We start from the raw sequence: 17,626 nt of genomic DNA on the forward strand, positions 1-17,626 counted from the left end.
TCAGATATTTAGTGTGACAGCTGCTACAACCTGTCACTCTGCATCAACGTCTTCCTCCTCCCCGCACATACGTTGTAACCTGTGATTGCCTGCGATTCAGTAAATGGTCATCGTACAATGTGCATGCATCAAACTTGGTGATCATACCAAAGTTTATTGCAATTATGTCGCATATGCATGTGTCATGCAATGGTCTTAGCGCTAAAAATTGCACAGTGTAAACCAGGCATTAGAATCATTGTTCATGCTGATCTATTTTGATTATTGCACAGTTCAGTTTGGTTTAATGGAGAAAACACAATAAACAATAAACAACCATGAACGTTCCATGTCAAACTGTAAAAAAAACACATCTGCCTCTCTTATTGCACTGTTTGTGAATTAAATCTGATGCAGGTATGAGGGAAACTGACAAAAAGATAAAAGAAAACAATAATATAAAACACTGCACAAACTGACATGTACGCATCACTCTGGCACGCATAAATATAACCTTCATGATGGTCCAGTACAGTAGATAAAATCTCAACCGAGGAGACTGAGGAGCAACTTTGAAGTAGTCTATGTTGTATGCAAATTCTGCACTCTCTTGTCAGGGCTGATAAATAAATATGGCATGTTTGTATAACTGACTGCCTTCATGTGGCAGTAGGCGAGAGCTTTCATAAAAGCTCAACAAAGCACTCATCAGCATGGCTTTTATCCTAACCTAAATGTCGGGCCCCTATCCATTGGCGTGTTGCTGATTGAAAAGGACAGACTTGATTTATCATTCACAGATCTCAAATGGAGGAAGAAGACGAAAAACAAAACAAAACAAAACATAAGATTGAGTTTTGGGCTGGCGGAGAACTCAGTTGGCAGATTTTAAAATTACAGTTAATTTTAAAAGGTGCTTTACTGGCGAGGAATAAAGAAGCACTTACTGCCAAAGCAAACACAATATGAGCCGAGGCAGATATCTGCAATGGCAATGAGGCAGTAATAATGTCAATTTTCCCCAGTGTCTCTCACATTATCCTCCTTATCCGTGTGTCTTTCTTTCTATCTCTCTGTGCCCCTTTCTCATCCTGCCATTCTTTCTGCTGCAATATTATTTTACTTATATTCCTCTATTCAACTTTTATCTCCACCTTTTCTCACATCTGTTTCTGTCTTTCATGTTTTCTCCGTTTCAACTCACCAGCCTTCTTAGCCTTTAATTTCCCTTGTTTTTCTTCTACTTATCGTCTACTTCATGTTTCTTTTTTTCTCCTAATTTACATGCACCTCTAATGCCTTCCTCACTCCCCTCCAGCTCTCATCAGTAGTTTAAAAAACTGGACAAAGAACAGAGAGGTCACTGAAGTCTGCTGGCTACTCTTAATGAGCTCAACATATACACCCAATACACGCAACAAAATGCACACACCACACAAATTTTGTGTACTCTTCACTTATAAGTACTCACAAACAACCTCTCCTCTCCAGAAATGTGTTATCTGCTCTATTGAGTGTGTGTGTTTGTGTGTGTGTGTGTCCAGCCATAAGTCCATACCAATTAGAAGGACAGACAGAGCCAGTGAACCATGGAGCACACTACTAATGTTGGTTAGATTACCTAAGCGTGTGTGTGTAACATCAAACTAGTGTTGCATTGATCCACATGTGTGTGTGCTCCGATTAACTGGCTGACACAAAGACAGTGTCTCCTCGCTCCTTTTTAACCAATTTGTTTTCCTCTTTTCCATGATTTCTGTTTCAGATCTTAATTTTTTGATTACTTTGTGCCTACCAGTTTCAAAGTCTAAACTTATTGATAGTATTCACGCTGTTATGGGTGATTGACATGTGTTAACATAGTTTTGCGCCCTTCTGCCGTAATGTGGATAAATGCATATAAAATGTTATTTATTATGTTTATTTTAATAGGTTTTTTTTAGCAGAAATGTATGTTTAGACTGTAAATGATAGGTGCCAACATGAAGTTGTGGGTCAGCAACAAATGAGATAATAACTATTTTTGTTACTGTCTTCACAGGGGGATCGACAAGCTGACATTTGAAAACTTGAAATTTCTTCTTCTGTGACTGTAAAATGTCTTAATACTATAATTGTGGTGATTTCTGATTTCAATTTTACAAACAGCAAGAGCATGGCCAGCACCATGATTCATTTCTTGATCCTAGATAGGCATATGTAAGAGCTGTACCAATGATCCCTTGTGCACCTACACGCCTAAATGTTATTGTGCTGGTATTAGGAATTTATGGCATTAGACCATACTACATCTGCCAGGATGGACTTTGTCGGCTCTTCATCAACTCGTTCACCTGTTATTTATGTGTGAGGATGAGCTGACCTTTGTGTTCTGTCATGCAGTCCTCTCACTCATTGTCTTCTGCCTCTCCACTATCCAAATTACATTTTTTACGGCACAGTAGTCAGCACAAGTACAGTGAAAGCAAGTGGCAGGTATGCACCAACTGTTGCAATATTCAGTTACAAATTAGGTTTCTACACATGATCTTGCAGGCTGTTGCAAGTATAGTGTTTCAACAATTTTAGAGGTCCTGTCCAAACCACCAACAGATTTAGTGATTACAGATGAATTCACCATTTCCTGGATTTTCCTCTTTTTGATGACCTCGTCTCTTCCATGCTTTAGCTTTTTGGCTTTTTCTTTCTTGTTTTCCAATTCAACCAAGATTGTCAGCCCTGGCACAGTTATGCACACGCAAGTATTACAACAGAGAGAGGAGGAGGAGGATGAAGGAAGGACAGCCTCAAATAAACACTGAGGCACAAGAAGCCAGTAAATCACCAGCAATCAACATGCACTGACTTCTATCACACACACACAACAAACGCTCCTCTATGGAGATATTGTGGTTATTACTGTGGTTTTTGATGGGATGTGGAAGCAGAGAAAGCAATCAGCTTTCTGCCTTTGAATCCATTAAACACACAAATGCATGAACACACAAACACTGGACTTATGAGTGTGTGTAACTTTGGACTGTTGTTGGTTTACAAGGCTCAGCAAGACGGGAAAAAAAAAGACGTTTGCACCTTTTCTACTGCTGGAAAACAGACATGCAGCAATGACTGCTCACACTGGGGATCAGACAGCATGAATTCCTTCCTGCCACCTCCACCACAACATGTGTGTGTGTGTGTGTGTGTGTGGTTGCGTCTGTGTGTCGGTAAACCCCCCTTGTGTGCACATTTATTAGCCCTGAGATTGAAACAGTGGGCGTTCGAGTAGGGAGGGAAAGACTGAGTGAGCAGCCGGAATCATTTTTCTCTATTATTTTGATGTGTTTCTTACGGCTTATTGTAATATCCTGCAAACTGCTTTGGTAATATTGTTAATTTGTTGGACAGGCATGCGAATAAATCACATAGTGGTGAAGTAAACTTGGTGGAGAGGGAGAGTGAGGAGGAGAAGGAGAGGGAGAGAGACAGAGCGCACACAGAGAAGTAGATGAATCCTGTCTAATCTTGTGGATATTAAGCTTTTATTTCATCACAGTCAGGTGGAACACACACATTAAACAAATAATAAAGGACATCTGACTGTAAAAACTTTTGATTAGTTGAGATTCTATTTTTTTTTTGGAGATTCCTTTAGTATTTCTACCTGTGGAGAAAAGAGCCTGCGGTTTATTTTTCCTCTTTCTGTTATTTTTCTGTCTTCCTCCTTTGGCTCTGTTCACTGACCTACCTGTACCCCTGCTGGGACTCCCCAGCGTGACCCCGGCCACTGCTTGAAAACACTGCTGAGCTAGATAGAGTTCAAAGATAGCTGTCTGCATCATCTAGACTGCCTGGTATGTGGGAACCACACAATTAATGCAGCTTGAAATTTCCAATAATGCTTTAAAACTTTTCCCAAGTCGATGGATTCAGGATTTCATTCTTTTCCCTTTGGAAGGAAATGAGGTGGGAGACTGACAGACAGAGACGGAGAAGTACTGATCGAGAGGAGAGGAGAGTCTGTCTTCTTTGACTACTTTTTAGAAGCAAAAACATTCTGTTTAGTTAGTATAAAAGTTCTAAAAATTACCATTATTCCAATATTTTGTTATTTTGTGTCACTTTGAACCATTTCTGTTTTTGGCTATAACATTTTATGGTTACGGCAAGTCAAAGTGCTTAGTTGATATTAGGATAACTGACAATGCAAATCCAAACGGACCATTTCCAATATGTAAACATGCATTAAAATAATCTTTTCATTAACTTTACTATTGACTGTGTGGAATACCAGCATCAGTCTCATGTACATGCTGATATACTTGTAACTCTACACTGATGTGACACAGACTGTCTGCTCTGCTCAGTAGTCTTGGACTACTTGAGCCATCGCTTTATGCTATTATACTATACTGAATTTTCCTTGTCTCATCTCTCGGAAAGACAGCACAAAAAAGAAAAAAGGTTATTGACAGTTCAAATCCCTCTTGACCTAAACAGGCAGTGACTGAATGTGACAAAAAAACTGCAACAGCAAGTAAAAACAAAACTTGCTCCCCATATGAACCCAGTCCACCAACCAGATGTGTTCCTTTGTTGGCCATTGTGTCTGCTAAACTAACAGAACTAACATCTATGGGGCTTTTATTTTCGAATTAATTCACTTTGTGCCCCTGAAAGCTAAAAGAGAGTGGCCAGACTAAGACCACAGGATCATGCAGAGGTTTAGTAGATCTGAGCACTTTGTGGGCAGTTTAGCATGTTTCTACCAGCACATTTCCTGAATCCCAGTAATAATGACATCAGCATGTGCCTCCAAAACTGTCTGGATACCCAGAACTAAAGGGCATGTCTGTAGAGAAGGGGAGTGGGGGAAGCCGATTGTGTATGTGAGAAGTGTGGCATGAAGGCCGCGCCTATAAACAGTGTGATTTAATCCCAACAGCTGCAGCTCTGTGGGATGATTTCTGATCTCGCACCTCAAATACATCACTTCATGTCCCTGTGTACATCACTTCCTGTCAGAGAGCAGAGGGAACGCTGTGCATCAGATCAGCTGAGAGGGTGTGTGTGTGTCTGAGTGGAGGGTTAAGGCATATTTGTGGTAGCTGAGCATAACTACCACCAAGCTGCTGTCACAAGTGCCATATGTTTTGGTTTCAGGCTTTTGAGTAACTTTTAATTAACAACTTCCAAAGGTTGGAATGGCCTTGTGTCTTTATCTCATCCTCTCTCCATCTGCCTCACCTTTCTGTCATCTAACTAAATAACTCTTCTTTATGTTCATCCCCTTCTTCCCCTCTCTACACACTCTCCTTGAATCTCTCTTACTTACTGGTGCTATTAAGGAGGCCCCATTAAGCAATCAAAAAGATGGCAAACTCCCAATCACCATAGCAACTTGTTGCCACCTTGACCTGCCGCCACAAGAAACAAACGTTTCTTAGCTGCTCTCATTGTTGGCATCATTGATTGTGTTTTTTCCCCCTCTTTCCTCTTTCTAAACCTTTCCAGCAGTTATTTGTGGCATTGCAGTACTAATGAGAGCGAGGGGTCCACCTGAAGGTGGCTGTAATCAGCCTGCTTTTGAAAAAAAAAAAAAGGTCACGTCTCAGGCACATGGGGGGTTTGATGCCATGTCAATGACCATTTCTCTTTTCTACATTCATTTAATTATGTGTCTTCATTAGGCCTCTTTGTTGGCATTGCTGCTTATGAAAAGGAAACATACTGTAAAGTATTTAAAGGTAGGTTTCCCTTTAAACTGCCACACATCTTGTATTCGTGATGCTCTTGGTAAGCAAGCATTGGAGGGCATGGACAACATCAGTTCCTACTTCGACCAGTGCCTCCAGGAGAAAATGAAGACTAGAGACATAGTGATTGGGTGGCAACTTTCTAGGCTGAGAAATAACGACCACACGGAGGTGTAATTCCCTCCATGGCCTCTTATCATCCCACACAGACTCAATAAAGCATTTCAGAGGCCTCTGGGTGACATTTCAGATGGTTCTCCTGTAGTCATATACAGTCTACTGATTGACTACACAGACACTATGATGTCAATGAGCTGTAGGGTTTAATAAAAGTCTAAGCACAGACCTTTGTTGTAAGAAAAGCTCAGATGTACTTTTACTTTAAACCACAGGATATTTCAGAAGGAAAGAAAAATGCATTATTGCATATTATAATTCTCATAAACATAACAAAGACTGTAAGAAGCTGCCTAGTCTGTATTTCTACCAAAGAACAAATATGACAGAATAAAGAGCATACACACACACACACACATCTTTACCACACATTCCTCAGAGGACATTAAAGTGCAGTCCAGACTGATCAGAGACGCTGTAATGTGTCAAAGACAAGCCATACTGCCCTTTGATCACACAGCGAGGCTTCTCCTCTGCCAGAACATCTTAAAAACCTTCCGGACAGGACCCTCTCCTCTGTCACAACAGCTCTGCTCCTTTAGCTTGAAAGCAGATAGTTTCCTTCACTTTCAATTCACTCAAACAGTCAGAAAGGCAATGACCCTGCTAGAATAAAAAAAAGGGAAAAAAATTGGAAGATTGCTCACCAAAGAGGTTTCAGACCACTGGGCAGTCTTTGATTTATATCTCAACAGCAGCTGGGAAATTACTGAGAAATGTCCATAGAGAATATTGTTGTGGATTCTAATGGGTGAATGAGATTAGCCATTCTTTATTGAGGGAGCAGACAGATCAAGTTTTTGGAGTTTGTTTTCTAAAAATTTGCATGAACTCTTTCAAATACAGGGAGACGTTTTAATCAAATGAAGAAAACCTCAAAAGAGGAGGAATAAGTTACCAAAAAAAGAGACTAACTCCACATTCTTCTGTCCATTTAACTTGTCATTCTCATTAAAAGCACCTATTCACAAATGATAGTTACAACAGGGCTCAGACTGAAATTAAGTTAGGCCCTGAAAGGACATCACATCCCAAATTATCAGTCTAAGAGCTATAAATTTAGCCTCTGTCTAAAACATGTCCAATCCTGTAGTTATTTTTATTATAAACTCAGTTTATGCACACTGAATTTTAATTGTAGTTAATTTGCTTCATTAGTGCTTCAAAATCAAACTGTCATAAGTTACATACTTTATCAAAGACCAGTCAGATTCTTTTGCCTCCCTAAAACTGACTTTCTGATGTCCTTTTATGTTTTTTTTCCCCCTGAATCTCTGGCTTGATTTATATCTGCCTCACTGATTGCTTTGTAATGTATTCTGACAGTCTGTCTATCTGAGGAACTTTTGCACAGATATTTGATTTGACTTATTCCACCACACACACTCACACAGCCATTCATGTGCACTAAAAATTAAACGTTCACACTGAGCGAGGTGATGAAAATTGACCCACTTATCATTACTTGTCCAATTTCGTATGTGTTACTGTTGACTTCCTGTGTCTGAAATGCAGCTTTCAGCTCTAATCCATTCTGTTCACCTCCACTGCTTCTACGAGGAAGCGTAAAGAGATCTGCAGAAAATCGAAGCTGCTGCCAGACTCCCCGGCCACAGACGAGGAAAACTGCCCCCCATTTATCTGTCCTCTGCTGTCCTATGTTCCCTGCCCTGTCATCTGCCCCATAATCGCATGCTGTCCCACTCCCATTCCATTTTTTTAAGCTCCATCCATCCTTCTCCTCCCCTGTCACTACCTTTAACCCCTTCACTTTCATTCAATCTATTTAATCAAACACTTAGTTGTATAGAGAAACACCTAGCAACCCTAAGTGCATGTGTGTGTGTTATTGCTACAGTTTGCATGTTTTTCTTCTAAAACACATTCTGTATCATCACGCTAGGTCATCAACAAGTGCATCTCTCCTGTATACACATTTAATGAGTCTTTTTCAACATAACCAACAATGCAGCACCCTTCCCTCCATACTGCATGTTTTAAAATGAATTGATTCATCACATCATCTTTAAAACTCCTTCAAAGCACGATTCCCATATGTGGTATGGATCTGAAAAAAGTGCTATTCAAAGGGCTTTATAATGCTTTTACAATTCACCCATTTGCACACACAATCACACAAAAAACCTGCTCCACTACCACAAGGAGGGAGCTGAAGGTTCTGAAGTGTTCAGTGTAAGCTAATTGGTCATGTTCAGAAGCTTCAACAATGTCCACTCATCAGCTCTACCATGGCAGCAGAAACCAAACAGTAAATAAATCAACACAAAGTGCTGAAAAACACTGTTGCAGTTCCTCAGATGTCCACTTGGGGGTGGCAGCAAAATGAGTCTCTCACATTACAGTAGAAATATGCAGTGTGCAAAGTCAAACCCATCTTTGGTCTCTATAGATTATTTGCCTGAAAACTAGGTCTTAATTTGCAAACTCATTAAGTCTTATTATGAATACATTTGTATCAATATTGAGCTAATATAGGTGTATATACATAGTGCCTGAGTTACTCTCAGTCTTTTCATACCCCTCCCTCCTCCTGCTCTTTGACCTCTCCTTTCCCTCCAACTTTGTCACCTCTGTTCCCTTCCTCCTTCTCCTCTGCTGTGCTTAGATATAGAGAAATAATCTTGTTGCCCTGGAAACAATGCAAATCAGGCCCAATAGGCCAATTACCAAAGAGCACCAATTAAAGCCAAACCTGTTCCATTTAATGGGTTTCATCCTGTCTGTCTTTTGGATAATACACACACAGAGACACACACACACACACAGGCATCATTTGGCCATCCCCTTTGACCAAGTGCAATTGTTAACTTAGTAAAAGTCTTGCAGTGCATTTGTGCAGTTTTTTAGGCATTTTGTGCAGTGTGTGTTCATCTCATTACCGAATGAGGTGCAACTGCCTGTGTCTATTGTGCGTCTGTCTGAATGTTATGCTTGCCACTGACACTGTGTGTGTGTGCACCATCCACTCACCAGCTGCTGCTGACTTCTAAGATGAAGTGATTGGCTCTGTTTGCTGCAGCCCACAACAAGAACAATCCCACTCTACGGAGAGGGTGAAGAGGGGGCAGGAGTGTGTGCTGGTGTATCCATCCATCACATGTGGTAATTGTTCAGGTCAATTAAAGACACAAACAGTGATTCTCTTTCTCTCGTCTGAGACCTTGTTATTTCTCCTCCAAGGGAACTAGGGGTTTCATTACTGAACTCTTATTGGGGTGGGTGTGTGTGTGGTGTGTGTGTGTGTGTGTGTGTGTGCTCATTGTGGCCTTCTCATCTGGCTTCAAAAATTATTCCTGTATGAGTGTGTGGTTTAGTTTGTCAGCTTTGTTGTTACATGGCTTTTATTGATGTTCCTGGTTTGGAGGAAGATAAGGGGAATTTAGACTGTGTGTGTGTGTGGTGACAGGGACAAGGCTAGCACCCTACTGGCTGTATACTGCCTCCTAGACCGGCTTAATGAAGGAGAAATTGGATCCTGATGGCTTCGCAACAAAGGACAGCCCTGCAGCATTGTGTGTGTGTGTGAGTGTATGAGCAACTTATTTGCGGGCAAAATGGGAAACATTTTCTTCTAATAGAGAGCCTCTATTTCTTTTGCGCTTGCCTGGCTTCCTCCTCAAACTCTTCATTGCTTTGTGCGTGTATATGTGTGTATGTGTGTGTGTGCTGGAGTGATACTCCTATTACGATCTGTCAAATTATTCCTGCGAGTGTGCACATGTAGAGGCACCTTTATCATCTTTTTTTATATGTGCTACAGATTATTACCCAGAATTTCTCAAACAGATCAAATAAACAACAAACACACACACACACACAAGAAACTACTGTGGGAAGTCAAACTACCTGCTGTTGCGTGGCTGTTCATTAATCCTATATGCTTTATTGTTTAGGTTATTTTTAGCATATATTTTCTTCCTCTAACGGAATAAAAATGTGGTTCCAATGAAATTCATCAACACACATCTCTTTCACTCACAATATTCTCTCTAACACACACTCTCTCACCCCCGGTGTTACTCATCCTGCCTGCTCACAGCTTTCTCAAGTGTTGATTACAACCGCTACACTGCTGTGAGAGCAGAAAAAAAGTGTGTATGCATGTCAATGTTTGCGTGTGTGTGTGTCTTAGTCCCACACACACACAGAATGACTACAGCTACTCATTCTGGGATTTAAATAAAGTTTGTATGTTTGTTTTTGTTTTTCCACGTGTTGAATTACACGTCAGTGTGAGTTCATTTTTCTCTTTTGTGCTGAATAACATGACTCGTGACTCCATGTTTTCACGTCTGACACTGTTTTTTAAGCAGTTCTCACTTCATTTCTCAGACAGACAAACTTCACACCCCCTCTACTCCCTTCTGCTCCACCATGACAAGCATGTAACACACCCTCAGAATAGAGGCCTGTTACTAGGAAGATTTAAAGTGTTGCTGGGGTATCTAGGTAGATTTCTCAGAGCATATGTCATTATCAGCAGCAATTAGGCCTCTAAAGGCAATGAGTAATAGGACTTATGGATCATTTTCTTAGATTTTTGTGCGTACATGGAAAGGTTAGACAACTGTACTAAACTAGTTGTACTTGGTATCACCACTGCAATTATTAAAATACAGCTGCGATGTGGTTAAGCCAAATTGTCGGCAGCTCTACAATGAGTTTCATGTGGGATGATAAACAGCCTTGAGGGTGCATGCACTCATTTGAAATAGAGGCTATTATATGGAGGCTGGGTGCCGTGCTTAAGGGCATCTCAGCAGTAGGTAATGAACAACAGAAGGGAACATATCATACATCTGCTGGTCCTGCTGCTGCTGTGTTCTGTTGTGTTTTCATAATGAAGGTGAAGTAATCTCTTTGTCACAGTCTGTCCTGTGTCACATTGATCGCATGATGAAAAGATCCTTCAATCACAAGACACACACACACATTCTCAGAAGGTTGTGAGCAAGAAAGCCCTGACATATTGACCAGTTGGATTCAAAGATGATTCACAACACTCTTTCCTCACATCCATTTATATGTTTTGTGGTAGTTATTAAACATTTCAGGTTTTTTATCCAGTTAGCACATGTGGTTACACACAGCAAACTTACTGAAACTCTCTTTGCCGTATTAAAATCATGGGTGATTGTCATTAAGTCATTGCACAAAGAACGCCATGTTACAAAACTGAAACGTATAGCAGCTACAAGCTTCTCATAGCTAACTACCAAGTAATCTTCATTATCATCATTATCTTTCCATTTTACAACAGGTGGCAACCAACATAAAGGTGCATTACTGTAGGTACTACCTACTGAGTCAAGGTAAAAACGGGAATAATTTAAGAGCCATCTGATTTTTTTCTTTACAATTTTATTGCGTGCATTTTTATATATATATATACATATATATATTTTTCAAGATCCTCTACTTGACACTTGATTCTCCTACTGTCAACAGAAAGTGTTTCGTCACAATAAGCCTTCCTCAAAGACATCATTTGAATTACAAGCCCTGAAAACCAGGAGACAGAAAGGCTCCAAGGAAAGGACCGTGAATCTATGTGATGCAACTCAGTAACTGGATATCATTGGACATGTCTTAGTTGCTATGAAATGAGTTGTGACAGAAGTAGATTCTCCAGGGAGAAATCCAACCATGGAAGTCTCTTTTTTAAATAGAAAATCTGGCAACTAAGAGAAAGATGCAGCAATGCAATTATAATGTATTTTTAGGATTACTTTTAGGATCTACCTACAGACATAATCAGCCTGCCTAAAGATAGAAGTCTACATAGTAATGGGAGGTGCACCTTTCCCATGTTCTTGGATGGTTAAAGGAAGGTTGCTGGATTGTGTTGCAGTTTACTTTGTAAAGCTGCGGTGTCAGGTCATTTCAAATGAAATTATTTAAGCAAAAAGAGCCACTTTCATTTTAATTCAGTGCAAAATGTTTGGCTCGTGGAGAGTTTAATGGAGATAATAGATGTTTAAAGGTTGTGCAGAAGGTTATGAGAATTAGTTTGATTTGCTGTGATTTAATTAACAGTTCAGTGACCATGGCACTTAGATTTGATTCCAGTGAGTCAAAGGATGATAAAAAATGTTGAGTGAGATCAATTTCAGGACCTAAAATCTATAATAAAATTTTCACTTCCACACTCGAAAAATATAATACAAAATAAAATTGCATGGCTATACTTTAATGGCTGTATGGCAGCAAAAACATTTATTCTACTGGGACATCTTGATTGTGGAGATAGATTTCAAGTTACATTTCTAGGTTTAACCCCCAAACAATGACCACATCATGAGTTTCACTGAGAAAACTGTGCACAAATTGGCACATGTTCCTCATCAAATCCACTCCAGTCAGTGAAGAGTAGCAGTTTAAGAAGCATTCCAGGAAATAGTCAGTCCCAATAAACTATGCTGAAACATTGACAAGAACATCAGTAAAAAATCTAATGTAGAGTAAGAGGTGTGACAGACATTCAGACTAAGGTACCCTAGGTGCTGCGCGGCTAAATGTACGGTAAAGCATGCAGAAACTTCACAGTGCATTCAGATGTTACCGCGGAGCTACAGTTGACATATTTCATTGTCATCTGCTCTTAAAAAGCTCAGTTCTTGCCAGACTTTCAGAACTTTGGGTATGTTTCAACATACAACCAATGCACACTCAATGCAGACATGGACACACACAGGGTAGGGAGAGGAGAGGACAGAGGAGAAACCAGTACATGACAGTGTGAAAGGTGAATTTCAGATATTTAGCAGACTAAGGGATATTTAGAAAATGGGAGAAATGGTATGACACTGTGACTTACTTATGCTATAATCAGTGATTATTATTTGGGAGAGCTAACAAACAGGAAATGGAAGGAAGCACATTGTGTTTTACTTCCCACTGAGCTTAAAGGAGCTGCCTTGTTTTTACAGCACTTCTAAAATAATAAAAAAAGGTATATTTCCATCTGTGCTGCAAAGCAACGAGGCTAACACTTCACTTGACTACCATACTGGAGCTTTTACCGGCTTAGCCACTTTGTGCCACCATGTGAATGAGACAATTGCTTTTAGCATGTTGGAGACAAACTCCTTGACGAGTAAAAGCCTCCTTTACAGCAAATAGCATGAACATCCTGCCACAAGATGCTGGTATGGTAGATTTTAGTTTGAGAGCAGTGGAAAAAATGTTAGTGGGTGAAAATACACAGTGCTGATATGGGAAGAAATAGATATCAGATCTTTATGGTTAAATTATCAAGTATGTTAAGTTTGTTTTAGGATGATAGCCTTGTTATTATTTCTTTAGATTATTTATTACAACAAATTATGTTTCAATCAGGAATAACTTCCACTAATTTGTATTCTATTACACCATCGCTGTTTTATTTAGTGAGTTTTTTTTGCAGTAAAGGGCATTTTATTGGGCATATGTCGGCACATTTGCCTTCTCACGTGGCTTTAGCACACACATTAAAGGACAGGAGGTAAATAAAATGGCCAGTGAACTGGATATAATTAGTCCAGTCACCTATAACCAGTACTGAAGAGTACTGAAGTACTGTGGCAGTAAATGGCTCTCTATAATCCTACTCTCAGATCCTGTGGTCACTGCAGGAATGCTGCTTTAACAATGACCACCAGCGCAGATGCAGGTTTGGCAAAAAAAGGAAGAATGAAGCTCAGCAGGAGGGCGCTTGTCAGCAGATGAGCTGGAGGTTGCGTGCAGATGTCGAGTGATTTCGTGGCTAAGTACCTCATCAACAGGTAGCTGAAAAGAGCAGCATAGACCTCTGACGAGCGGGTAGCTTTTCATCAAAGTGTGCTTATTTCACCAAAAAAATAGGGATCCAGGCTGTTATTTAATGCAAGTGTACCTGCATAAAACTGAGCTCTGAGGAGTTTAACTCTAGTCGCTTTTGATGTGGAGAGGATGAACTCCCTAAACTGCATCTATACTGCTTGGCTCGGCAGAATGATGGAGGAGTGGTGTCAGCCAAATCAGTATATACCCAGCAGGTGAATTAAAAATCCATTTTTATGGAGTAACACATTAGCCAGCACTCACATTACCATCCTTCACATAAAGATCCGCGTTATAAGAAATGGGGAGAGAAGTAGAGGGTAAAAAGAAAATGCCAGTGTGTGTAGTATATAACCTCAGGTAATTTAAGTCTTTATAGAGTCCTGCATATTAGCCAACATTCACATTAACATCTGCCTCATATAAAGAAGAGGAAGGAAGAGGCACAGAGAAGATACTAAAGGAAGATTTATGGACAGCGGGTGAATTAAAAGTCCATCTTTATAGGGTAACATATTAGCCAACACTTACATTATCATCCTTCACATAAAAATATAAGGAAGGAGAGAAGAAGAACTGTGGGGAGATTAGAGGAGGATGCTCTTGCACTTTGAAAAGGTAACGCTAAAGTAAAAATGGCTGATATTTATAGAGACAAGGATCACAGCCAATACTCACATTTTATGTTTGGGTAATGTTGAGTCTATTTTAATGAAGCAAAGACTGAGACAAGAATGGAAAGAATAGAGAGAGGAGAGAGGATTGGAGGAAGAGGAAGTAGAGGGAAAAGGGGGACAGAGACAAAGAGGAAGAGTAGGGGAGGGAGACAAATGTCAAAGGAGCGTGTTTGTGTGTCGACAGGCTCTCTGCAGCAGAGAAAGATCAGCAGGGATGAACTGCAGAGACAGCTCATTTGAAATCAGAGACAGACACACAGAGCACCAAACTATGAAGGTCACAAACAGGCATGCAGCACTGGAGGACTGAGGGAACAACTGGTCCTCTGAGTGTTGTTTATTGAAAAAAGAGGTGGTATACAGAGAGAGATTATCCAAATGAAAACAAGGTGATGAATTGTTTGAAAGCCTTGGAAAGTAAGAAAAGAGTGAAGATGAGGGAATAAGAGCAAGGGAGGAGGAAGAGGAGGGGTGGTGTGGTGTGGTGTGTCGGGTGGTGGAGGGGCATGATGAAATCAATCATTATCAAGGCCACGTCCTTGCTGCACCTCAAGCAAAATGGGGAGTTCATTTTCACTCGCCTCCTCAATCTAGTCTTCATAGCGTTCTTCTTAGGAATGCGCCACGCAAGAGGAGGCACATGGCTGAAGTCGTTGTTGGGCTCCCCAGAGACAACGGTTTTGTATGAAACAGCCTGAAACCTATTTTGAGCGACATCAGCCTTGCAGCCGGCTGCAAAGATTAAACAGCAACGATGGAATGTGGTGGTGACTGGGGAGCGTGAGAAGAAGAGTTATTTTCCAGATGGTGGAGGAATCACAGCGATTGTATTATATTGTATTTGATTTTGGGTCTTCCAGAATATTATCATAATATTATCAGTATTTTTTTGTCTTGTCTGACAGTTTTTTTTCTTACTAACATCAGACATCAAGTGGCTTATCCTGGTATAGTCACCTGTCAGTCGGACTCAGCTCTATGTGGTGAGTCATGTTTGTGTGGGCAGCAGAAAGTTTACAACTCATGCAGGCTTCTCCATGGTGCCTTCTGTTTTTTCTTTTTCTTTTTTTTTTTCCTCGTATGGACAATACTGCCATTTAGCGTTTCTCAACATCAATGTGTTCATCCACACTGCTGTAGCTGCTAGTGGGAGAGTCCATCTGTGTAGCTTGTGGGTTACTGCGTTAAGATATTTTGGTTGACAGTACTATTTCTTTCATTATGAGAACACAGTGTATCAATATTTTTAGGGTGCTAAGTTGAAACTACCTTATTTTTTGAATGTTTACATGAGCACATTCTACGTGCACCTTGATGCTAAAGGCAGATCCTATCATGTTTAGGTTGTCATTAGAGGTCAGACAAAGGGCAATGCTAAAGTCAGACTTCATTTTTTAGAGAGACATAACCCACTGCCACAAAACCATGGAGCATGGTGGCCACCCCTTGACTGCCCTTTACAACTCATATAACACTTAAGGGTCGAAATCTGCAGAATGCCTACAGCTATATGACTTGATTTACATAAAATCCATGAGTTCTTATCATATAAGCCACAGTTAATTAAGAAACTATACTAAATTAATAATATTTGGAAATGCTACAGTAGCTGTTTTATTAGGCCCGCTGGTGAGGCCTGAGCAGCACAGTAGATGCTAACGAGAACAGAAAGGCCGACACAGAAGGTGTGGAGACAAACACACATCGACCCACACACACGCCGACACTGCCAGTAGCCAGCAGGGTTTTGAACATCTGTCATACCTGCCTGCTCCAATCCCATCACTTATACACACACACACACGGGGCACCCTGTGAATGGTTGTGACAGCTTAACACTGTGCCACTAGCCCTGAAACACATGTTCCTTTCTACTACACACAAACACACAAAAAGTGACCACCACCTCTGTTCCATTTCACTCCACATCAACTGCCTCTCCTTACCTCACTCTCTTTGTTGCTCTGCTATCGCTTTATTCTACATGACTTTTCCTCCTCATTTTAATCTTTTGTCTGTTGTTTTGTTCATTCTCCACTTTCTTCATGCATTTGTCTCAGTTTTCAGTTTCTATATCTAAATGTTCTTTTACCACCGCCCCATACAGTCTGTTCTAGTGAGTGTGTGAATGTGTGCAAAAGGGTGTCATGAGCCAGAAAAGTGTGAAAACAAAGCAAGTAGGGGGGGCTTCATGTGTATAAGGGAGGGAGCCAGAGACAGTGTGTGTGTGTCTGTGCGTTGTATTACTGATGTTGTCTGGATGTTATGTCATGTTTGCCATTATGCAGTCGTATTGTGACTTTTATGAATTAAAAACAAATCTGTTACATTTACAGTACGTCTGATTACCAATAAATTTTCTGTCTGTATGCCTCTTAGCACTTAGACATTTTCCGTCCAGTGGCAGTTTATTTTGTCAGTGCCGCACCGTGGAAATCTGACTTGAATCCACAGAGATCACACTAATTATTTGCATATAGGAAAGGAATAGGAATGGCTCAGCAGGCTGTAATGCCAGTCATTGCCACTTGTAATGCCGGTGGATGTGTTGTACACAAACCAGTTTGCACCGAGTGGAGATGCATACGTAAAGAAACAGATTTCTAGCAATGAAAAGGTAGAAACAATAAAACTCCTTACAAATGACTTGGACATTAACAGGTTTATAGACAAGAACCAGAAAATGACTGATAAGTGGAGTCTGAAAGGGTGCATCTAAATGTGAAGACTAATTAAGCGTGGTCATTTGGCTGATGAGATCAATCAGTAGTAATCCACTGTAGAAAATTTGCCCTATCAAATATGTAATTTGCATGCTCACTTGTGTTATTTTAGCAAATTAGAGGATTTGTTTTTTTTCGAATGACTGGAATTTATTGACAACAAAACAAAATATTCAGGTACATCAAAGCTAAGCTGGAGGAGAATTGGAAGTTGAGCAAAGGTTTAGATGAACAGAGAAGTGAGAAGGTGTGCAGGAGGGAAGGAGAGCAGGAGAGAGCTTGTGTTGTTAACACATAATTTTCACCTGCTGATTACCACAGAGTAGAAAATTCAAGAGGTGGACAGAGGACCACAAATACACCAACAGATACACACTGAGGTAAAAACAGACATTGGCACTTACACAAGGTACAAAAGCACATACACACAACATTCTCACACCTGCACAAGCAACCACAAACATACAATTCCCAGTGCAATTAAATTTAACTCCAAAGTTTTGACAAAACTTTC

At 40.3% G+C, this 17,626-nt stretch overlaps 1 protein-coding gene across 1 annotated transcript in view; it reads right to left on the reverse strand.

Moving 5' to 3' along the window:
• The window catches only part of LOC114435538 (receptor-type tyrosine-protein phosphatase T-like), a 257,192-nt gene that overhangs the window by 151,322 nt on the left and 88,244 nt on the right, over positions 1-17,626 (reverse strand). The window lies entirely within an intron of this gene.

The sequence above is a fragment of the Parambassis ranga genome, chromosome 5, assembly GCF_900634625.1.
Source record: "Parambassis ranga chromosome 5, fParRan2.1, whole genome shotgun sequence".
Taxonomy (NCBI): domain Eukaryota; kingdom Metazoa; phylum Chordata; class Actinopteri; family Ambassidae; genus Parambassis; species Parambassis ranga.